The sequence below is a fragment of the Lutra lutra genome, chromosome 13, assembly GCF_902655055.1.
Source record: "Lutra lutra chromosome 13, mLutLut1.2, whole genome shotgun sequence".
Lineage (NCBI taxonomy): Eukaryota > Metazoa > Chordata > Mammalia > Carnivora > Mustelidae > Lutra > Lutra lutra.
In genome coordinates this window covers 33,273,932-33,297,930 of record NC_062290.1, presented here as the reverse complement: position 1 = coordinate 33,297,930, position 23,999 = coordinate 33,273,932, and the positions used below count along the sequence as shown (strand labels likewise).

General features: G+C 41.2%; 1 long non-coding RNA gene across 1 annotated transcript in view; it reads left to right on the top strand.

The window, feature by feature from the left end:
* Positions 1 to 544: 544 nt before the first annotated feature.
* LOC125083886 (uncharacterized) overlaps positions 545 to 23,999 on the top strand; it is a 37,650-nt gene continuing 14,195 nt past the window's right edge. The window contains exon 1 of the long non-coding RNA XR_007122400.1: positions 545 to 694. This is a non-coding gene — a long non-coding RNA (uncharacterized LOC125083886). The remainder of the gene's footprint in view (positions 695 to 23,999) is intronic.

Genomic DNA, 23,999 nt, shown 5'->3' with positions numbered 1-23,999 from the left:
AATGCCCCCCCCTCTTAAATAGAAGGCAGAGATGTTTGCGCAGGGAAGAGGAACAGACGCATCGGGCACTCTGTAGAAGCCCGCTCTGACGTACTAAGCCCACAGGGTATCCACGCGTGTCTCACGATGCACTAGGCTTTGCTGCGTTCCCTATGGGTACGCAGCCGCGTGGCGACGTCACAACGCGGCTTCCGCAGGAAGGGGCTTTGAAGGCCGGACTGCGCCCTTCGTCTTTACGCAGCTTCTTCCTAGCCGGAAGTGACATATTTTGTGCGCCTTTTCCTCAGTTCTGTGGCGCGAGGTTTCTGCGGTTGGGTTGCCGGTTTAAAAAAGTCCTGGTCATGGGGCACCTGGGTGGCTCAGCGGGTTAAGCCTCTGCCTTCGGCTCAGGTCATGATCTCAGGGTCCTGGAATCGAGCCCCACATCGGGCTCTCTGCTCAGCAGGGAGCCTGCTTCTCCCTCTCTCTCTCTGCCTGCCTCTCTGCCTGCCTGTGATCCCTGTCTGTCTGATATATAAATAAAATCTTAAAAAAAAAAAAAGAAGTCCTGGTCAGGTACTTGTTTGCCCGTGTGCAGGGAAATAGGAATGAAATTGTTTAATAACAAATTGAAAGACTAGTACAAAGTCTTCCCTTGAAGAAGACTCCAGGCTACCCTGGATTCCTTGGAAAGTTAAGCCAAGCATTTTACCAGGTAACTTTTCTGACATAATCGGAGACTTCTAAAATGGAGAAAGGGAGACAGACACAGGGAACACTTAAACGGTTCGTGAGACTTAGCATAACCCTGATGGGAAAACCTCACAAAGACAGCAGATTAATGGAGGATTATGTGCCAGTTTTGCTGATGAACGTAGATGTAAAAACCCCTTAGCAAAATATTAGCTAAATTACATTATAGAAAGAACAATACATTATACGCAAATTAGATTGTTTCAACATGAGAATTCAAGATGGTCATGAGTTAATGGAGAAAATATCCTCTCGAAAAATGTAGAGGAAACCATTAAATACTTTTTTCATGATGAATGCTCATAGAAAGCCAGGAATAGAGGGGAAATTAATCTGATAAAAAATATCCGCAAAATTGAAAGCTTTCTTTTCTTTACAATTTTTTTTGTTGACTGACCTGGGTCCTTTGATACTACAGCATTTACTCAAGTCTGGATTTTGCATATACATAATTGCATATATATGGAGCATGTCAACATGTTCCTCTGTCCTGTTTCTTCCTAATTGGAGTTATTTTATTTCTTTAAACATAGTAATCATTGTTTTGTAATCTGCACCGTAATTTTTTTTAAGATTTTATTAATTTATGTGACAGATCACAAGCAGGCGGGGGGGGGGGGAAGCAGGCTCCCCACTGAGCAGAGAACCTGATGCAGGACTCTATCCCAGGACCCTGAGATCATGACCTGAGTGGAAAGCAGAAGCTTAACCCACTGAGCCACCCAGGCTCACCTGTATCATGATTCTAAAGTCTCAGTCTTTTTCTGGTTCCTTTCTGCTGCCTAATATTTCTGCTCTATGTTGTCCATTGTGTCTAGTTTCCTTGTATGTGTGCTTCTTACCTTTGAAAAACTGTGAGAAAAAGTATTTGTGGCTTTTTGCAAAAAAGGTTGTTTTTTTTTCCTTTTAGATTTTATTTATTTATTTGACAGACAGAGATCACAAGTAGGCAGAGTGACAGGCTGGGGGATGGGGGGGAAGCAGGCTCCCCGCTGAGCAGAGAGTCCCATGTGGGGCTGGACCCCAGGACCCTGGGATCAAGACCTGAGCTGAAGGCAGAGGCTTTCACCCACTGAGCCACCCAGGCGCCCCAGTTTTGTTTTGTTTTTAAGATTTTATTTACTTATTTGACAGAGAGATAGAGCACAAGTAGGGGAGCAGCAGGCAGAGGGAGAGGTAGATACAGGCTCTCCACCTACCAGGGAGTGGGATGTGGGGCTAGACCTCAGGATACTGGGATCATGACCCGAGCCAAAGGCGGGTGCTTACTGACTGAGCCCGCCAGGCGTCCCTGCTAAAAAGACTTTTTTTTGCTCCTGCTAGGTGCCTTGAAGCCTTCTCAATTAGACTGTTTTCTTGGGTTGAGTTTCCCTGAGTCATTGCAAAATCAGGCTACAGATCTAAGCAAGAGCTGTGCAGTGGCCACACGCAAAGATGGGATAGAGAGGGCTGCTTTTTTTCTCCTTTTATAGTCAATGTAAAAAACAATCATTCTTAAAGTTCTTGGGTACTGGTTCACCCCTACCCTTGGACATAATGTATGGAATCCCAATTTAATTTAAGCAGAGTCACCTAATAGCATCTTCACCTTGGGTAGCCCTGCACCTTGGCTGCTCTGCCCATGTTCAGTGAAGCTACTATAAAAATACTAGATGTTCCCTGTCTAGAAAATGTCAAGGTAAGAGTAGCTTTTGTCCTTCTGTACCTCATTTGCTTTTCTGGGCTTCCACCTTCTCTTAGCTTTTGGCATAATAGTTCTTTAATATCTTGTCAGCAATTTTGTGCTTTTGAGGAATTTTTTATGTATGTTTATAGTTCATTAGCATCTTTAGTCATTATCTATGGATATATTTATTTTATAACCTAGCTCATAACTGAAAATAGCAATTTGAGATTTAATTCTTTTCTTCATTCTCTTAGTTTTTACATCTCAAACACTTTGCAGAATGTTAGTCTTGCACCACGCTTTTTTCCTTACCTGAGTGCTTCATAGGCCATTGCTCCACTTTCCTTTAGCATTAAATTTTGATACAGGTTGCTAACAGCCTGATTTCCCCTATCTTTTATAGTTGACATGCTCTTTTTGTATGAATAAACCACCTTTTCCAGGTCAAGCTTGAAGAAATTTTACTATAGTGAGTCTCCCTCAGAGATTAAGCAGCAAAGAACCATCACCAAAGAGAATTCAGCGAATCAGCTACATTTCTTTTGTGTTAGTTTTATATATTTAGCAGTCATATGCACAGCTACATGACCAAAGATGCCAATATGGGTAATTGTGGACATTTACTATTTATTGAGCACCTACTATGTGCTCTTAACTATAGTATATGCTTGATATATAGCTTTGAATGTAATAAGATATAAGTCCTTGATCTCATTGACCTCACAGTCAACCCAAAGAGCTAGATATTCAATAACCAAAGAACTGTTATTTAATTAAGGTTGTGATAAGTGCAGCCATGACAAAGTACAGGGTGTTATGAAAGTATAGAACAGAAATACCTAACCTAGTTTGTAAGATTTGGGTAGGTGTCAGTGAATAAGTCACAAATTAGAGACCTGAAGTATAAGGAGCAATCGGTCAGTTGGAAAGTTGTGGAGTGACCCTTGTGGGCAGAGGGAACATGATGTGCAAAGGTCCTGAGGCTGAACAAAGCTCAATGACTTCTAGGAGCAAAAAACATCAGTGCTTCTGCAGCATTATGAACAAAGGGGAGGGTTGTCCAGATGAATCCGGAGAGACAAAGCCCAGGGTTACACAGGCTTCATGGGCAACATTAAACTTCATCCTGATAGTAGGGAACATTATTAGAACTTTTCTTAATTAGAAGTTTTTAAGTTAGAGATTTGATCATATTTTTGTTTTTATAATACAGTATCATTTTAGCTGCAAATTGAGGATCACATGGGCACAAGTAGAAATGAAGACTTCACTTTGGAGATAATTTTAGGTGTCTAACAAAACATGAAGTCATTTTGAACTACAGTGGTGATAGTAAAGATTTAGAGAAGTGTATATATTCATAAAACATTCAGAGAGTAGGATTCCTGGGGTAAAGGGATAGTAAGATGTGATGAGGCGATTGAGAGAGTTGCCATGCCTTTTTGAAGAATTCTGAGATTTCTCTCACCTCACCAAGAAAAAAAAAGCTCTATATTGTCCTTCTGGAATAAGGCTGTACTTTTTAGGAAATGGTAAACATTGAAAGTTTGATCAATATGAAACTTAACAGAAGCAAACGGGGAAGGAGGGAAATCCCTGTAAAAGGAGCTGTGTAAAAGCTATACAGCTTTTGGGGCTCCTAGGGATATCAGAAGAGTTAGAAGAGTTCCAAATGAGGACATACTTCCTTGGACTCAGCACCTAGTTGTGCTTTCACATGCCTTCCCTTGCCTTTCATGGATCCCAGGTGTCATCCTAGTTTCTGAGATCTGTCCTCCCATGATCTGGCCCTCACCACTTTTCACCAGCATCCCTTCTGTGACCTAGACATTCTCCTCCCTTTGGATTGAGCTCTACTAGGTCCATCCTCTGAGGCTAAAGTGCCATACCTTTACTACCCTGATTGTATACGACTGTTTCCTGGTTAATAACTACAAGTTCTTGAGCATTTACTCCATGCCATCCACTTTACTCTGCGTGGAAGCTACATTTCACATAATCTTAACAACTTTGAGAGAGAAGCATTATCACTTTCTCCATCTTCAAGATGAGGAAAATGTGGAAACAGGGTCAAGGACGTTAAACACATAGCCCAAGATCACAATTATAGTACTTAGCAGATTTGAGTTTCCAACACTGATCCACCCCATTCCAGAGCCCTGACTTCACAGAATGCTGTCTCTGGTTAATCTTTCCTTGATTCTTACCTCTGCCTGTGTTTGCGAACCCATCTAGAAATATTACTTGATTTTCTAACAGATTTCTTTGTATAAGCATTTAGTTTTTCCTTTTTAACTAGAGACTACATCCTGATTCCTTCTAATGTCATAATAGCACACAGAACGGCCACAGCCCTGCCTCCGAGAAAGCAATTTCTATTAACTTCATTTGGAGCATTGAAGACAAAATAGTTAGTTCTCAGGTAACTTTTGTGCTTAGTCTGATTGATCATTTATTTTCCTATTAACTATTTGTACCCTGTGTTTTCTTCAAGACTGTTGATTAAAGCTACTTTCCATTTTTACTGCTTATTTCTCTCTAAATGTTAATACAGAGATACATGTTAGGTTTAGGTGTACAGTTGTTTACCCCTACATTATCTTATAATAGTAAAAATCTGAAACTATTGAGTCTAGTTAAATAAAATATGATTACCCATAAAATGGAGCACAATGTGGGCATTAAAAAATTATAAAATAATAATTCTGTCATGGAAAATTGTTACCAATCTATCTCAAGTTATTGTTTTTTGATTTTTGGTTTTTGGTTTTTAAAGGCAACCAGGGCACCTGGCTGGCTCAGCCAGAAGAGCATGTGCCTTTTGGTCATGGGGTCATGAGTTCGAGCCCCACACTGGGTGTGGAGTTTACTAAAAATAAATAAATAAATAAACTTTTTTTTTTTTAAGGCCACCAAACTGGGTGGAGATTACTTTAAAAATAAAAAATAAAAATCTTTAAAAATTATAGAAATATATATATGCACACATTTGCAAATATAGATTTAAAACTTTATATATACATCAGAATATTAAGAGAATTATAGGGGCGTCTGGGTGGCTTGGTAGATTGGGCCTTTGCCTTCGGCTCAGGTCATAGTCCCAGGGTCCTGGGATCAAGCCCAGGGCTTTCTGCTCAGTGAGGAGCCTGCTTCCTCGTCTCTCTCTGCCTGTCTCTCTGCCTGCTTGTGATCTGTCTGTCAAATAAATAAATAAAATCTTTTTTTAAAACAAATATTAAGAGAATTACAGAGATTGGTGTTGCTTTCTAATTTTGTTTCCTCTTCTTTTAAAAAACTTTTCAGCATTGAGCACAAGCTTGTTTTTTTAATTAGAAGTAATTAAAAATAACATCTTCATGATTTCTCCAACTGTGAAACCTATGATTGGTTTGAAATAAGAATATAGAGGGGCACCTGGCTGGCTCAGACAGAGCATCTGACTCTTGATCTCAGGGTCCCAAGTGTGAGGCCCATGTTGGGTATTGAGATTACTTTAAAATTAAAAACAAACAAACAAACAAAACCCGACAAGAATGTAGGATGCTTTTGGTAAGGTTAGTATTTTATTATTTATTGGTCATTTCCCTTTAAATTACTATCATCTAGTTCAATTCTTACAGAGTTGAATTTAGTCAATTTGTGCTTAGCATCTGTTGTTTCTGACTTATGTATTTGAAAGTCTGGGTTCAGGTCTTAATGATACAATTTATATTTTAAAAAGATTTTATTTATTTGTCAGAGAGAACACACAAGCAGAGAGAGCGGCAGGCAGAGGGAGAAAAGCAGGCTCCCTGCTGAGCAAGGAGGCTGATGTGGGACTTGATCCCAGGACCCTGAGATATGACCGGAGCCAAAGGCAGACACTTAACTGACTGAGCCACCCAGGAGTCCCAGCCCAGTTTATTTTAAGGACATTAATAGTCCCAAGGGTTTTGTGTTTCTCTAGTTGTTGTTAAACAAGATCGCCACTAGTAGAAGCCTATAAGGATATTAACCACAGTTTGTGAGCTATTTCTGGGATTTTCAGACATTTAAACAAGCATTGGAATATAAATGAAAAAGCATAGAGCTTGACACTAATAGACATGGGTCCAAATCCTAATCCTTTTCTCAACTAGATTCAAAAAAGCAGGCAAGTTAAACTGCCTTGGCTTCTATTTTCTTATTTTTAAAATAGGGAGGGTAATGGGCGCCTGGGTGGCTCAGTGGGTTAAGCCACTGCCTTCGGCTCAGGTCATGATCTCGGGGTCCTGGGATCGAGTCCCGCATCGGGCTCTCTGCTGGGCAGGGAGCCTGCTTCCCTCCCTCTCTCTGCCTGCCTCTCTGTCTACTTGTGATCTCTCTCTGTCAAATAAATAAATAAAATCTTTAAAAAAAATAAAATAAAATAAAATAAAATAGGGAGGGTAATATTAACTCAGAGGGGCCTGAGGATAACCTGAATTAGAGAAGGTCTGTGTAAAGAGACTGTTACATGAAAGGTGCTCAAACACTTGGGTTCTCATTCCCCTGCCCAACAGAAGCTACATGTACCTGTAGGAAGGATTCAGAGGATAATCCAAATTTCATTTCTTTGACTTTGGTTGCAACTGTATCAGTTCACTATGAGGTCATTTCTGTTAGAATTCTAGGGAAATTTCCAGTTTCTCAGTTACCACCTCATTACTATCAAAAGTTGTACTTTAGGTAATCAAAATTTCCCCAAATCTGGAATCCAATAACAAAACAGTATTAAGGTCCTTACTTAGAGGAAGGAAGGAGAGTAGTAAGTAGTCTGTTGGGTTATTGCTAGCTTTTTGAAGTGAACACTAGATGGCAGCATACAGGCAGGATTTTCTATATCAGATCCAATGGGCTTCTCCCCAGTACTCTTACCCCCAACAAAACAAAAGCCCAGCGATCTTCCTGCTTATCTCGGTTTGAACAGTAAATGGGGGACAGTATTTGACAGTATTTCCCAGGGACTGAACAAAGAAGTACACTTGGGAGGAGATGGGAATAATAATAAAAGCTTATATAGTATTTACTTGTGCCAGGCACTATTCTGGTCACTTTTATATATGGTGAACCATAGAGTAAATAAACATGGAATTTTTTTTAAAGATTTTATTTATTTGTGGGGTGCCTAGGTGGCTCAGTGTGTTGAGCCTCTGCCTTCAGCTCAGGTCATGATCTCAGGGTCCTGGGATTGAGCCCCACATCGGCTCTCTGCTCAGCGGGGGGAGCCTGCTTCCCCCTCTTTTTCTGCCTGCCTGTCTGCCTACTTGTGATCTCTCTCTCTCTCTCTCTCTCTCAAATAAATAAATAAATAATCTTTAAAGATTATTTATTTATTTATTTGAGAGAGAGTAAGAGAGAGATCATGAGCAGAGGGAAGGGTGGAGGGAGAAGCAGACTCCCCACTGAGCAGGGAGCCTGACTCAGGGCTTAATCCCAGGACCCTGGAGTCATGACCACCATGACTAGGCACCCTAAACTTAGAAATTTCTTAGAAATTAAATTTCTTTCTTTTTCTTTTTTTTTTAAAGTTTTTTTTTTTATTATTATTATTTGGCAGAGAGAGAGTGTACAAGTAGGCACAGTAGCAGGGCCAGGGAGAGGGAGAAGCAGGCTCCCCGCTGAGCAGGGAGCCCCATGCAGGGTTCAATCCCAAGACCCTGAAGCCATGACCCCGCTGAAGGCAGGAGCTTAACCAACTGAGCCACCCAGGCACCCCAGAAATTAAATTTCTTAGAAAAAATAGGGATGCCTGGCTGGCTCAGTCAGTGGAGCATGTAACTCCACATGCTACTGGAGTTTGAGTTTGGGCCCCACATTGGGGGTAGAGTGTACTTTGAAAAAAAAATTCGTAATAGGGGTGGCTGGGGGGCTCAGTCAGTTAAGTGTCTACCTTTGGCTCAGGTCCTGATCTCAGGGTCCTGGGATGGAGTCCCACATCAACTTCTTTGCTCAGCAGGGAATCTGCTTCTCCCTCTGCTTGCTGGTCCCCCTGCTTGTGCACTTGCTCTCTCTCTCTCTGAATAAAGAAAGAAAATCTTTTTAAAATGAAGAAAAAATCATAATAAATTTTTTAAAATGACAAAGTTATTTCATTTTTTGTCATAGATTTTTTTTTCAATTTTTTCCTTCTTTACCTTACTTTATTATTCATGCTTTCAACAAAACAAGTATTTTTAAAGCATGTACTGTGTTTGAGATACTAAATGTGTCTTTAGGACCCACTTTGGATACATGGGTAAGAAGGTAAAATAATTCATATAAGGTTAAGCCTCTAACTCTCTGTAAACTGAAGAAGAGGACATGTAAGTTAATAATAGGACAAGGTGAAGTGTGCAATGTGTGCATTTTTTTGTCACAAAAGAAGTTTTATTGAATGGTAAAGGAGGTATGGATTATCTCATAATGGAGTAAGCAGAACAATAAAGGGAATTACCATGTATTGAAAGTACTATATACCAGCACCCTAATAGGTACTTTGTATACACCATTTCATGTATTTTCATTTTCAAAAATTTATTTTCATTCATTTGGTTGTTAATATTCCCATTTTCAGGTGAGGAAATTGAGTCTTAAGAAGAGTAAGTTACCTAAAAAAAAAAAAAAAAGAAGAAGAAGAAGAGTAAGTTACCTGCCTTACAGATACACAGACAGGGAGGGGTAGAATAAGGCATCGTATGAGTAACAATTACTGCTCTTTGTTGCAACTTGAAAAGAGAATACAGATATATTTTTAGGATATAAAGTGATAGATGTGCATTAGAGAATGGTAGAGTTTTGATAGGACAGATGGAAGTGGAAGAGTGGCCTAGGCACAACATGGACAAAGACACAGACCAGAGGAATGTGTATAGTCTGATAGGAATGTGTATAAGAAGTATCCTTTTTAAAGTGGAAAAAAAAGAGAGTTTAAAAATCTACTCAGAGATAGAAGATACCAGTGAAGCAGATCACTGAGGACGGGTCTTCATCTTGACCCAATACTGCCCTATAGTTTAGTCCCTGTTTGTTTTCCTGGCTGCCTTCCACATTCTGATCTTATCCACAGAACTCAGATAGGTGAAGGACATCAAGTTCTGATCTCCCACATATGATCAGTTGACTTTTTCCCTTAAACACACAGTTTTTGACTGTAATCCCACTTTACAGCACTGGGCTGTAAAGTGAATGTGTATATGCCAGTTATATTGGGTCCTGCCTTGATCTTTCCCTCCAAATCCCTGTTAAATTGGCCATTACTAGAGGATAGTAGGGGACATGTGGGCTGGTCCTTTTATATTTTCTTGCACATGCAGAGTGCTTAAAGCACAGATTTTAGAGTCAGACCCACACTTGATGAAATGTGGGGTAAGAGAAAAGCGAAAATCCCAGCAGTAAAGCCCATATTCTAAAGAAGCTAGTGCTCAAGTTGACAGCAACTCTGTGCTGATGGATTTCTCAATCTCTATGTGCTTTTGTATGTAGTTCCATAAATATATGAGCACTGCCATTGGCTGCTGAAGCCCCTGAAAGCACATGGTCTCTGCCCCGTGTCTGGAAAGTCTTCAGCCTTTGGCTGCTGCCTGGCCCCTTTGACCTTGAGCTTCTCTGACCCTCAGTCTGCTTTCATAGTGGGTTGATTAACCTCGAGGAGATAGAGAGGAGAGTTGATAGTTAAAAGGAAGACTGTATGCCACAAGTAAGGGAGTCATAAAGTAATTGGCAATGAAAATGTTAAGAGGAGCAGGACCCCACAGGGAGTGAATGAAATCAGGCTGCACTGAAGTGGAAATTTTAATTAAAAAGGGAAGATATGATCTATAGTGTGCAGGATTCTGGTTGTCCTTGTCCTCAGGTCAGAGGCTAACATTCATGGTGTTTCTGTAGAGAGAAGACTTGGGGGAGGAGAGTCACCTTTGGGGTCATGAGTGAGTTCCTCTTTTTTTTTTTTTTTTAAGTTTATTTATTCATTTAATTAAGTAATCTCTACATCCAGCATGGGGTTTGAACTCACAACCCTGAGATTAAGAGTCACATGCTTTTTCAACTGAGCCTCTCACACACCACATGAGCGAGTTCCTTCTAGACCTGCTTATTGCTCCTCAGAGCTAGAGGAAGAGACCCCAGACCAGGCCCAGTTCTCCTTCAACCCTGCATCTGCCCTTTTGACCCACTGCCTAGTACTGGAAGAAAATGCTAGCTTTGGGGTATGGTCAGAGGTGCTGGAGACCCGAGGATTCCCAAGCTGGCTGTTGATGAGCCAGAATGCCACAGTGGATGGGCCGGTCTGATTCCATGTAGGGACTGTGGTTAATAAGAAATATATTTGGTCTTTGTCCCTGGTTCTTGGCACAAAGCTCCCAAAACCCTTGGAACTTCCTAAGTGAGAATAGGCGGTTTTTTGTCGTTGTTGCTGTTTTCCTAAGTGAGGGTAGTTTTTAAAACTTTTTTGAAAGTTATTCATAGGGGCTCCTGGGTGGCTCAGTCAGTTAAGCATCTCCTTTGGCTCAGGTCATGATGCCAGGGTCCTGGGATTGAGTCCCACATCAGGCACCTGCTCAGCGGGGAGCCTGCATCTTTCTCGCCCTCTGCCTACCACCCTGCCTAGTTGTGCTTTCTATCTCTCTGTCAAGTAAATAAATAAGTAAAATCTAAAAAAAAAAAAAAGAAAAAAGAAAGAAAGTTATTCATAAGATCAATGCCTTTGCGTCCCCTTCCTCCTCGGGAGCTTTGTACTATCACTCAATAAACCTTGGTTTGTTGCGCGTATGGGCGCATGCACACACGTTATTCATATTAAGTTCTTTTTTTAACAGATCTGAGTTTATGCTGATGAAGTACTTAGGCCCCTAGATAGCCTCAGGATAGGGCAAGTCACCAGAAAGACCAAGTGATTAGAGGATTGGAACTTTCAGCCCCATTCACTGGCCTCCAGGGAAGGGAAAGTGGGAGGGGGAGTGCTTCAGATTAAGCTCTATGAAAACTCTTGACAAGTTTGGATGAGCTTCTGGGTTGGTGAAGACATCCAAATGCAGGGACGCTGGCACACCTTAATTCCACAGGGACACAAGCTCCTATATACCTTTTCATATGGGTGTTCACTGTATCTTTTATTTTTTTTTTCTTCAAGTTTTTATTTAAATTCTAGTTAGTTAACATATAGTGTAATACGGTTTCAGGAGTAGAATTTAGTGATTCATCATTTACATCCAGTGTTCAATAGAACGAGTGTACTCTTTACTCATTTAGCCCATCCCCCTGCCCACCTCCCTCTATCAACCCTCAGTTTGTTCTCTATAGTCCTTGTGTTTTGCTTGCCTCTTTTTCCCCCCTTCTTTCGTGTTCATTTGTTATGTTACTTAAATTCCATTCACTGTATCTTTTATAATACCCTTTATAGTAAGCTGATAAACGTATGAAAATGTTGTTCTTGAGTCCTGTGAGCAGCTCTAGCTAATTAATCAAACCCAGGAGAGGGTAGTGGGAACCTCTAATTTATAGGTGGTCCATCAGTAGCACAGGTAACAATCTGGACTTGTGATTGACATCTGAATGCCCGGGGGAAGTCTTGTGGAACTGAGCCCTTAACTTGTATCTGATGCTGTCTCCAGGTAGACATGTCAGAATTGAGTTAAATTTGTAGGACACCAAGTTGGTATCACCTGAGAATGGGGAATTGTTTGGTGGTGTTAGAAAACACTACAGGAGTCGATACCCAAGGCTGAGCTGGACAGATAGCTTTGGCAATGACTGACCCCATTCTAGCCCCAAATCCCTCCCCCCATCATCTCCTGCTGCAGGCCTTCACCTACTCCAGAATCTGAGAGTAATCCACTAATCATGTCTCTAAACAGGGAAATACTTAGGAGCTTAGTTTTCCTGTTTAGCCTAGGGTGGGGAGTGGGGGGTCATTTACTTGGATCTTATTCCCTGTTTCCAATAAGTGGGATTCTGCCTAAATTTTTAGTAATGGGCACTCTGTATCATTTAGTTACCCTACCACGGAAATTATCTTAAGTTCTAGGTGGATTTTCCATTATCCCAACGTCTCTAGGGCCTCATGGATTCCTTACTGTATTACTTGAGTATTTATTTCATCCAATTCAAGTGGCTGGATTTTGCTTTGGAGGTACTGCTTGCTGAGGCCAAGCTCTGGCTGTGGTGGTTAAAGATTCCCTCCCCATTCCCCCATGGCAGTAGCTGTTGCTAATAGCTGAACCCCCCAAATTCCAACCTCCTGAAATAGCCCTACTTTCACTCTTATGTACCCTCTGAACTATGAACTAGACCCATGACCCTTCTTTCATCTTGCAGCTCCAAGCCCCTGCTGGGGAGGCACCACAACCACTACCAGGTAGTCTCACCCTGACAAAGTGAGGAGTTTTCATCTTGTTGGTTTCGATCTCCACTATATTCAGCCTTTCTTCCACTCCACTTTTTTTTTTTAAAGATTTTACTTATTTATTTGACAGAGAGAGATCACAAGTAGGCAGAGAGGCAGGCAGAGAGAGAGAGGGGGAAGCAGGCTCCCTGCTGAGCAGAGAGCCCGATGCGGGGCTCGATCCCAGGACCCCGAGATCATGACCTGAGCCGAAGGCAGAGGCTTAACCCACTGAGCCACCCAGGCTCCACTTTTTAATGAGAACTATGTTTGTCTAGGCTCCAGCTTCTCCAAATATGTGGATGAGCTGTTCATCTTCTGATGCAGTGTCTCTGTTTGATACACTTCCTTTTCCAAAGGGGTAGAGATTCTATCTGCTATTCCAGAGGTCATTTTTGTATAGATAATGGGATTTGAAAAAAAAACCACTCATGGTTTATTTGCTCTTTTCACAACCTGGGCACTGAGTGAACTTTGGAATTGACTCTATGATACCTGTTGGTGTAAAACTCTGACCAGAGAGTGCTGGATTACACCACCTTGGCCAGCACCAGCCAGAAAACCCCATGTGAATGTGTCAGCCAGTGCCCCAAGGGTCAGGGTCTGCCTGCTTTGAAAAATTTTCTCTGTTGTTGTTCCCTTAAAACACCATGGTATTTTCTTCCCTTTCATCACGGGACATCTAAAGACTGAAATGTGCTACATTCCTTCCCTCATCCCTCTCAATTCAGCCCTGCAGGGACAGGCTCTAGACCTTGGGCAGTTGTTCTATCAAAGGCCAAAGGATTCTCCTCAGTGTAGACTTCTTTGAATCTTTTCCTGTTTCCCTTTCCCTTGACCTTTCTGAGGAATATGAACACAACACCCCTACCCACCTAATCCTGACTTTTCTCCTTTCTGGTATCCAGGACTCTAGGCTATCCTATGTCTCCTCTTTATTTCTCAAGACTTTTCTTTGCTTCCCACAGGGGCTTTGCTCACTCTCCTCAAATGTGGATGTTCCCCAAGGTTTGATCTGATCTGTTTGGTCACATCCCTTCCCAGAGACCTTGTCTGGACACGTTATACTAACTCCCCACCATCCGCACTGGAAGTAGATAGCTCTTACTCCCAGATCCCTAGAACTGACCTCTGATCTTAACCCCACATTATCACTGACCTGTTCTGTGCCTTCCCTTGAGTACCCTTCCCTCCTACTTCAAAGTCACATTTTTGGAAGCAAAGTCAACTTCTTACACCCTAAACTCACAATCCTCCTGGATAGCCCTATTTCCATTATGTGTGCCAATTCTAGACTCAGAATTTGAGAGTGACCTTTGATTATTCCTTTTCTCTTGTCTTTTACTTATAGTAAGAGTGTTCATTATATCTTATCATGTTAAGTACTACTTTTGTTTTTTAAAAAGTTTAAAAATATTTTCAGGAGTATATTTCCCCACCATGATATTAGGTGGGAAACATTCATTTCACTAATGTTAAGCTTACTTATATACATTTAATTTATTACTGGGTCAATGTCTACTTTTTAAATGATTGAATTATTAGCATTTAAATATAACCATATACCTATTATTTTGGCCATGAAGGTGTCCAACTCTTTTCTTGGCTTGCTACAAATACAGAGGCTATTTCCCAGCATGCAGTCGTGGCTGTGAGACTAGTCTGACCAATGAGTTATAAGAAGTAGTGCACTGATCCATCTATTAGGTGAGGCTTTGAATATATAATGAGTTGATTTCTTAATCCAATTCCTATATTTTCTTATTAAAGGAACAATATCCCCCATGGAGGTCCACAGTTTAACCATGTTTTCAAAGTGATCTGCTTCCTGGTTTCTCTCAGGTCAGAGAGACAAAGTACAACCTACACATCTCCATGGATTTCTAGGGAGGAAGTGACCAAGCATGGCCTCAGAAGCACGGAAAGCAGATTAGGGGTTACTAAGATACAGAGGTAGGAGTAAGGGGAAATAACTGCTTAATGAGTATGGATTTTCCTTTTAGAGTGAGGAAAGGTTTTTGAAACTGGATGGTGATAGGGTTTGTACACATTGTGAATTTACTAAATGCCACTGATTGTTCACTTTTAAATGGTTTATTTTATGTTATGTGAACTTCACCTCAATTTTTAAAAAGTCCCACCAGCACAAACACCATCCTGCCCCACTTATTCTTCCCAGGAAGAGGGATAGAGAATGGTATGGTAGCAGGGGCATGTATATACAGGAATCACAAACTGAGGAAGACCAAGAATTCTGTATCCTCTTTCCCTCTCCTCTTCCATGTTTTTCTTAGGGGTAATTTGATTGTGAACTGGATTGGACTCACGTCAGACCCTAGAGTAAAGGAAAGAAGTCTACAGTAACTTAAGAAAAAAGCGGGGAGCCTGGGTGGCTCAGTGGGTTGAGCCGCTGCCTTCGGCTCAGGTCATGATCTCAGGGTCCTGGGATCGAGTCCTGCATCGGGCTCTCTGCTTGGCGGGAAGCCTGCTTCCCTCTCACTCTCTCTGCTTGCCTCTCTGCCTACTTGTGATCTCTCTCTGTCAAATAAATAAATAAAATCTTTAAAAAAAAAAAGAAAAAAGCATGTCATAAAAAATATTTTGATTATTATGAAGGCAGACAAAATACATATGAATAGTTATGAGACACAAACATTCATTGGTATATAGCTTTTTAAAAAAATTATTGATGTACAGTTGACATACAGTGTTACATTAAGTTTCAGGTGTACAACATAGTGATTCAACAATTCTATATATTCTTCTGTGCTCACCCCAAGTATAGCTACCATCTATCACCATAAACACTATTACAATACCGTTGATTATATACCCTATGCTGTACCTTTTATCCCTATAATTTATTCTAGCTTTAAAATTATTATTATTAAAAATAAAGTTCCCAAATAATGTTCTGGCTTATGTAATTCTTTTTTTTTTTTTTGAGATTATTTATTTGACAGATAGAGAGCACAAGTAGGTAGAGTGGCAGGCAGAGGGAGAAGAAGAAGCAGGCTTTCTCCACAGAGCAGGGAGTCTGACGAGGGGCTCAATCCCAGGACCCTGGAATCATGACCTGAGCCGAAGGCAGACGCTTAACTGACTAAGCCATCCAGGCACCCCAAAGGTGTGTATAATTCTGAGAAAAGAATATTCAGCAATTCACCCAGAAAAATCACTGCTATGACACCATCAAGACTCTCTGAAGCCCTCACCTTGAATCACTGTAAAGACTCTCAACTGTTCGCCAGCTGCCCTCTATAAATGTTCCTTTTATCAAGAGACTGCAAAATATCTCTCCATGCTAAAAGGAAGGTCCTGACTGGCCTTAAACTTTTGTGCCTCTTCTCCCTACAGCTGGGATCAGCCACCCTGTACCTCCAGGCTCAGCCTGGGCTCTCAGTTGCTAGAAAATTTCAAACTTTGGGCAGGTGGCAGGGCTTGGCCTGAGATGTACTAGCACCCCACTTATGCTAATAATTTGTAGTTTCTTTTGATATTTTTTTTCAACATTTATTTCATGAGAGTTGTACTGGTGCTTTTAGGTAATGTTTGCTATTCTTTTAATTTTCCCTCAAAGGGGTGGAACCAGTGGGTTTGAGCAGACATGTAAGTGGCTCCTTATGAAAACCTGTGTGAAAGGGTGCCCTTGTGCTGGCCCATTCCTGATGGTTTGTTCCCCTAGAATTGGTGCTCAGGCCATAACTGGAGTAGCCTGCCTTGATCTGGATCTTGGATAAGGAATTCAGGGGAGCTTAACATCTTGTTCAGTGTTTAAGTAACTTGGCATCAGATTAGGTCTGAGGCTCTTCATCCATGGTATTTAATAATGAAGATATGTATTAGGCGTTGGGGTGGTGACTAAACTAGCTAAATATTCTACCAATGTCTTCCTGACATTTAGTATCCTGTACCTGACATTACTCTGAACTTATATTTTCAGGTCTTTTGAATGATAAGTCTTTTGTCATTTTGGATCCTGTAGGCATGTCTGACAAGATTTCAGCCCAGTAAATGACCAAAAAGGTCTTGATCCTCTTGCATCATGTTGACTTAACTGAAGTTAGGAAACTGTAATGTAAACAAATAATAGCAATCTCTATAAATATTTGGGATTGTGAACATAAATGCTTTGGCAGAAGAGGAAAGGAAGGGAAAGGAACATTTCATTTATTCATAACTGACAATAATTGCATTTTACTAATGAGAAATAGAGGCAGAGCAAGGTTAAGATCTGCTAAAACACACTTCCAGTAAGTAGCAAGGCACTCAGGCCCAAGGTTTGCAGTCACAGAGCTGAATTTCTGTTCCCCTCTCTCACAGCAAATGCTCATTTGCTTGAGGTAGCACTCTTGCCTACCTAGAACACCAGTATTTTCTGTGTGATATTTTTTCCTTTACAAAGCACATTGCATTTAAAAAAAAAAAAAAGTTTTGTTTTTTAAAGATTAACTTCAGGAAGAGATAGAACAAGAAAAGTCTATTTCTATTGGACCTATAGAAAGAGCAGTATTTATTAATGATGCAATGAAATTTACATTTTGAGCAAGGCTGTCAGAGTTAAAGCAGTTGTGTTGAGCTGGTGGCTAATTCTGCTTTGGAATCCTGTTATGCATGCAGGAACAGCCCAGGTCTGGAAGCAACTGCTGCTACCTCACATTGCCTGCCCTTAACAGTAAATTAGTGGTCTTTTGGGTTTTGAATCAACCTTTTGCTTTCTTTCTTTTCTTTTTTTTTTTTTTAAGATTTTATTTACTTGAGAAAGAGTAAGAGAGAGAGCATAAGAGGGGAGAGGCTCAGAGGGAGAAGCAGACTGACTGACTCCCTGCTGAGCAAGGAGCCCAATGCGGAACTCAGTCTGGATCAGGACCTGAGCCAAAGGTAGTCTCTTAACCAACTGAGCCACCCATAAGCCCCTCAACCTTTTGCTTTCTTCTCTTTCCACACTGTTTTGTGCTCGTCAACGAAAGACACATAAAGGCTGGTCCTCTTCCAGTACATTTTCCGTACCGCCCATTGCTACAGTGATCTTTCTGAATCTGCTTCCCTTCTTTAATTGTAATAAATAGAGACATGTATTTACTTCATAAATTTACTTCATGTATTTACTTCATAAATTTCTTTGGTAAATCCAAGGACTTTAGCTGGACACTTACAGGACCTCAGCTAAGAGCTGAGTGAATTGTCTGTTTAAAGGAATTCACACTGAGTTGTTAATGAGGGTTGGCATGGCAGATTGCTTTCAAAGGAGAAACCAGTTAACGCAAATGTATCTCTAATTGGTGTAGTGGGAAGGGATTTTTTTGGACAGGGGCCACAAGTAATCCTTTGTTTCCTGTCTTCCCTCACCCTCAGCCCCCAACCCTTAGCCAGGAAAGAAAATTCAGGAACTAAACTTGCATCTGAATCCCTCAAGAATTCTGTTTCTTTCAGAAAATAAAGTATCACCTGAGAGCCAGCCTCCTTGGCTCTCTTACTGGGAATTTAGAGCCTGTGTAACACTTAACACTGTTTTAGGTTAAAAAGCCCATGGGGTTGACAGCATAGCAGTAAATCCAATACTATAACACTGGCATTCACTGAGAATCTTCCTTGCTTCTGGTATCTGACCCTCAAAAAAGAGTAATGTGGCAGCCATTGTAGGACTTGAGATCTAGAAGTTAAATCCTGGCTTCCTCCCTTCTTCCCTATCTTTGTGACCTTGGACAAGTTTTACTGCTTTGGGATTCATTAATGTGTATGAAAGTACTGGGCACATAGTAGGCCCTCTATAAATGTTACTTTCTGGCTGTAATTGAGGTCTTCCAGGAAATGCACATTCAATTCAGGGAAGGAACATTTGATGAATCTTTCCCTGTTGAATGCCCCATGTTCCCCCCATACTCTTCACACACTTCTTCCCATCTTTGCATTGTTGACACACATGTTTATGGGTCAGAATGTTTCTGTGTGGAAGAGATCATTACTTGTCCATTTTGGTATATATTATCTACCTCTTCATTTATAATGGAACCCAGATTTTTGCCTGAGCACATAGCCATCCCAATACAGTTTACATTTTCTAGCTTTCCCCCTTGCCTCTGAGTGTGGCCACATGACTTATTTTTGGCCACCAAGATGCAATGAAAGTTGTGTGTAGAACAATCCAGAAATGTCCCTAAATGAAGAGGCATTCCCTATTTCTTTCATTCCTCCTTCCTGCTGGATTGAGTGCAGATGTGATACCTGGAACCTTGATAGCTATCTTGGGCCATGAGGTGGGAGGCACATACTGAGGATGGAAGAGCAAAAACAGAAAATTGATTGTTTTCCCACCATACCTACCCTAGACTCTCAAATGGCTAGACCTCATTTAGATGAGAGGAAATAAGCCACTGTTATTTCAGGTTTTTTGTCACTTGTGACCTAACCCAATCCTAAATAATAAAGCCTGTATGTTCCAAAGGGCAGGGGTGGGGGGGCAGTTCTTTAAAGTAATACAACCTAATCTCTTCCAGTTTCCTTTGAAACAGGATATTAGATGCTAAGTTGGGTGTTATATAGTTCTGGTTGCAAAGCAAATCCTCAACATGGATCCAAGCATATATGTTTGTAGGTCTAAGCATCCTTAGAACTTGAAGGATGTTTACTGAATATTGATTATTTGCTGGACTCTGTGCTGGGCATGTCAAGGATGCTATTTTGCATTTATTTGTGATTCTGTGGCCTTAAGAACACAAGCATAATGCAGTAGAAGATGTGGGGAAGAAATAGGTCAAAGAATTTTCCCAGGTGCTTCCCTCTAAGTCCCTTAAAACTAAGCAGTGTACTCCTTTTCTGTTTCTACATAGATGCTACCAGGTGACCACAATCTGGACTTCTATTCCTGCTTCTCCCTGCTCAGACTAACAAGGGCCTATTGTTGTGGGGATCACACTTCTGTCAAGGTTTTTTCTTCCAGTCAAGTGGCTATGGGCACAGAAGTGCTCAGAAGAGACAAGTTGTTCTTTGCCCCCACTCTCTAGCCCTTTCCCTCTAGTTCAGTCATACAAAGCACTGCTAAATAAAATCACTTTGGCATTTCTCAGAATATCTTACTCATTATAGGATTTAGTTTCATCAGCTGTTCTATCTACAATATCTCATTTACTTCTCACAGCTAGGTACTATTTTCATTTCTGCTTTATAGTTGAAAAATCTGGGGTTTAAATTCATCTAAAGTCACTAAGCTAGTAAGTAGTAGAGGCAGGATTTGATTTTGGGTATTTGACCACTAAGCTATATTATCTTTCTAATGTTGAATTCCTGTTAATATATACCCTCATGTCTAAATCTTACCATATAATTTCATTTGGAAGAACCTAGAGGATGGGGTGCCTGGGTGGCTCAGTGGGTTAAAGCCTCTGCCTTCGGCTCAGGTCATGATCCCAGGGTCCTTGGATGGAGCCGCGAATCTGGGCTGTCTGCTCAGTGGGGAGCCTGCTTCTCTTCCTCTCTCTCTCTGCCTGCCTCTCTGCCTTCTTGTGATCTCTGTCTGTCAAATAAATAAATGAAATCTTTACCAAAAAAAAAAAAAAGAACCTAGAGGATCATGAAATACATGAGATTTGGGGATGAAATATTTTGGGTGAGAGATTGAGAGAGAAATTTTTAGCTCACAGTTTAAAGGTATCTTGCTTTTAGGTATGGCTGGGTCCGGGTTCTCAACTGATGTCATTAGAACTGGATATTTTTTCTTTGTCTGTTTTTGTCTCATTATGGCGCATGAACACACAATCCTGAGATCAAAAACTGAACTGAGATCAAGAGTCAGGCACTCAACCAACTGAGCCACCCAGGTCTATTTCTGTGTGAATAAGCCACTTTGGGGGAAGCTACATGCATTGAATCCAATCCTATAGGATATGCAACCCCTACTCTTGGGAGTTACAGTGAAAGTTTGAGCTGGCCTGTGGTCTGGAGTGTAGTCAACCCATTCAGACACATGGCCTGATAATGTGGGAGAGATGCTTTCCCAAAGGAAATGATTGTCCACTTAACAGAAGCAAAGAAAATGTTTCAGGCAGGAGCTTCAGATATTCACAGCAATGCCTCTTAATATATAAAAGCTGTGGGTTAAGGTCTGAACTGAGCAGAAAGTAGCTGCCTAGCACCTGAATTATGATCCCCTACATCAGTAAGTTACCCTGAATAAAATTCTATATAAACAGTATGGTGTGTCCAGCTTCATTTTTCAGTCTCAAGAGTGCATTTTCTGTCTGGAGGATAATTTACTGCCCCTTCACCACCTTCTAACTATTGGCAAGCTAACCAGGAAGCTGAAAACAAAACAAGCATGGATAATGAGGCCATGTCACGAGAAAACCTGTTGTCTGAGAGGGAAACCCCAGGTTGGCCAGCCACCTCCAACTGGGGAGATTTGGCCATGTTTTTTGAGCATTTGGGACAAGTGTATGAGTACAGGGATGCCCCCCAAATGCCCCAGGGATTGTTAGATATCTTGTCTAAAATGGTGGGGAAAAGGAAATGGAGAAGGGAAAGTGAATAAGCTATTGCAGCAGTAGCTTGGCCATTGATTTTTGTATTAAGAGATGTCATGGAAATGGAGTTATAGGTAAGGAAGAAATTGTAACAGACCAGAGAAGCATTAACTTTGAAAAAGAATGGGCAAGCTGTGTGTTTCTCTAATGCAGACATGTCCAAAAGAATCCAACAACAGGAAGAATGCTTAGAAAGTATGGCATGTGGGACACCTGGCTGGCTCAGTTGGTAGAGTGTATGACTTTTGATCTTGGGGTCATGAGTTTGAGCCACATGTTGGGTGTAAAGATTACTAAAAAAATAATAAATCTAAAAAAGTATGTTATATATGATGGTAAAGATGCATGGGTGCAAACTACCATGCACTAAAGGGAGAATTACTATATCCCAAGAGAATTAGTACCCTTCAGCATGTCATCCCTGGGATAATGACTCCTCTGATAAAATGGACATTATCATAGAGGAGGAAAATGATTTATAGGCATGTCATTTGATTCAAATAAAGACCCAGGCCAGCTGTGAATCAAAATAGCCTCAGTCACTTGCTCAACATGCCTCAAGACAAAGATTATATGCCATTGGCATGGATGAGAATGGCCAGCACTTAGCTAATTTGATTAATTGGATAAATGCTCACATTAAGATAGTCTGCCTAAAAAAACAGATGTTCCCTCCCCTCCATTACACTGGACATCTTAGGAAGAACTACAGGAAATTATACAGGAACTGGGTTTGAAACATGCCATTTACACTCGGCATTTTAGAGGTCCAGATAATGAATTATTTTCCTCTGGTGTGAAAGGCTGTATCTTAGAGTCAGTCCTAGAGGCAAGTTACAGGACTTTAGTATCTGTCCTTGCTCCTATGGTTAATCACCCCTCGCTATAGTAGCTGCTATGCTGGCTGGCTTAAGTGAAAATGAAAAAATCTGTTGGGCACCTAGCTGGCTCAGTTGGTGGAGTGTGGGACTCTAGATCTCAGAGTCATGAGTTCAAGCCCCACATGGTGAGTGGAGCCCACTTAAAAAAAAAAATCTGTCACAAGAAAAATAAATGGGTTGAAAAACAGAGAAAAACAAGCTTGGGTAGATGGGAGAAGAGGACCCTAAGTTCACCTCATCCCATGTTTGTTTACAACTAGATTTTACTCATGTCCAAGTAAATAAACTGGAGAGTGATTCAAAGACTTGCAGAACAAACTCCACAACTAAATGTAGAAAAAAAGCTGCACCCCAAAAGTTAGAAAGGGCAGAGACGGTGTTGTCAGAAGCTGCCTGGAGGAGGAAGGTGCTGCAGTTGTGGAGAGGGGAAACACCAGGGAGCTCACAAAAGGAAAATGAATTCCCATAATATTTGGCCTTAAAAACCTGAGGGGTTGGGAACACCTGGATGGCTCTGTCAGTTAAGCGTCTGCCTTCGGCTCAGGTCACTATTCCAGGGTCCTGGGATTAAGTCCCACATATGGCTCTCTGCTCAGTGGGAAGCCTGCTTCTCCCTCTCCCTCTGCTGCTTCTCCTGCTTGTGCTCTCTTTCTCTGACAAATAAAAATAAATAAGATCTTTAAAAAGAAAGAAGGAAAACCTGAGGGACTGAATTCCATGAATTTGTATAACCAGTGGGACTTGGAGCTGAGAACTCTAAAAGTCAGCTGACTCAGCATTGGGTGATCTGGGAGGGCTAAGGATAGATGGGTCCTACCTTTAAAGAGACAACAGCCCAAGGAGAGGCAGCATAGAATTGTCAATTTGCACCAGGGGAGGGAGATCTATTGATACTGATTTTGGAGTGTGTTAGGGGACTTCTCCAGAAACAAAGGACCTGGCAGTCTCCATTTTCTTCTCCAGCCCCACAGCAGGAGGCAGAACTGCCTAACCTGCTAGAAGTGTGCCCTAAACACATGTTCTCCTGAAGATTCACCAACTCCCAAATCCTCTGGCCTCCACCCTAGGCTCAGGGAAAATTTTGTTAACACCACTCGTGCTGTACCCCTGGCTGGCTGCTGCTGCACTTCAGGAGATATGGCCTAGGACTAGCAGCTCAGTGCAAATTTTGCTAACATGATGTGAGTGCCCGGGCAGAAAATATAATTGAAGAACTAATAGCTGAGAACTTCCCAAATCTGGAGAGGGAAACAGAAAACTATATTTAGGAGGCACAGAGGTCTCCCAACAAATTCAACCCAGGAAGGTCCACACTAAGACACATAGTAATTAAAATAACACAAAATAGTGATAAAAATTTTTAAAAGTTACCTTTCAAAATTTTTTAATTTTTTTTTTTTAATAAAAGGCATGCTTGGGTGGCTCAGTCAGTTAAGTGTCCAACTCTTGATTTGGGCTGAAGTCATGATCTCAGGGTCATGTGATAGAGCGCCTCTCTATCTGCCCCTTCCCTGCTCTCTCTCTCTCTTCCTCTCTCTGTTATTCTAACAACAACAACAACAACAAATTTAAAGGTTGCAAGAGAAAAAATAGACAGTTACATACAAAGGAAACCCCATAAGGTTATCAGGTGATTTTTCAGCAGAAACTTTGCAGGCCAGAAGAGAATGGAATGATGTATTCCAGCGCTGAAAGGGAAAAATCTGCAGCCAAGAATACTCTATCCAGCAAGGCTATCATTCAGACTAGGAGAATTGAAGAGTTACCCAGACTAGCAACCACAAAAATATTAATGGCCACTGACCCATCCCTACAAAAAAAGATATTAGAAGGGGACTCTGTAA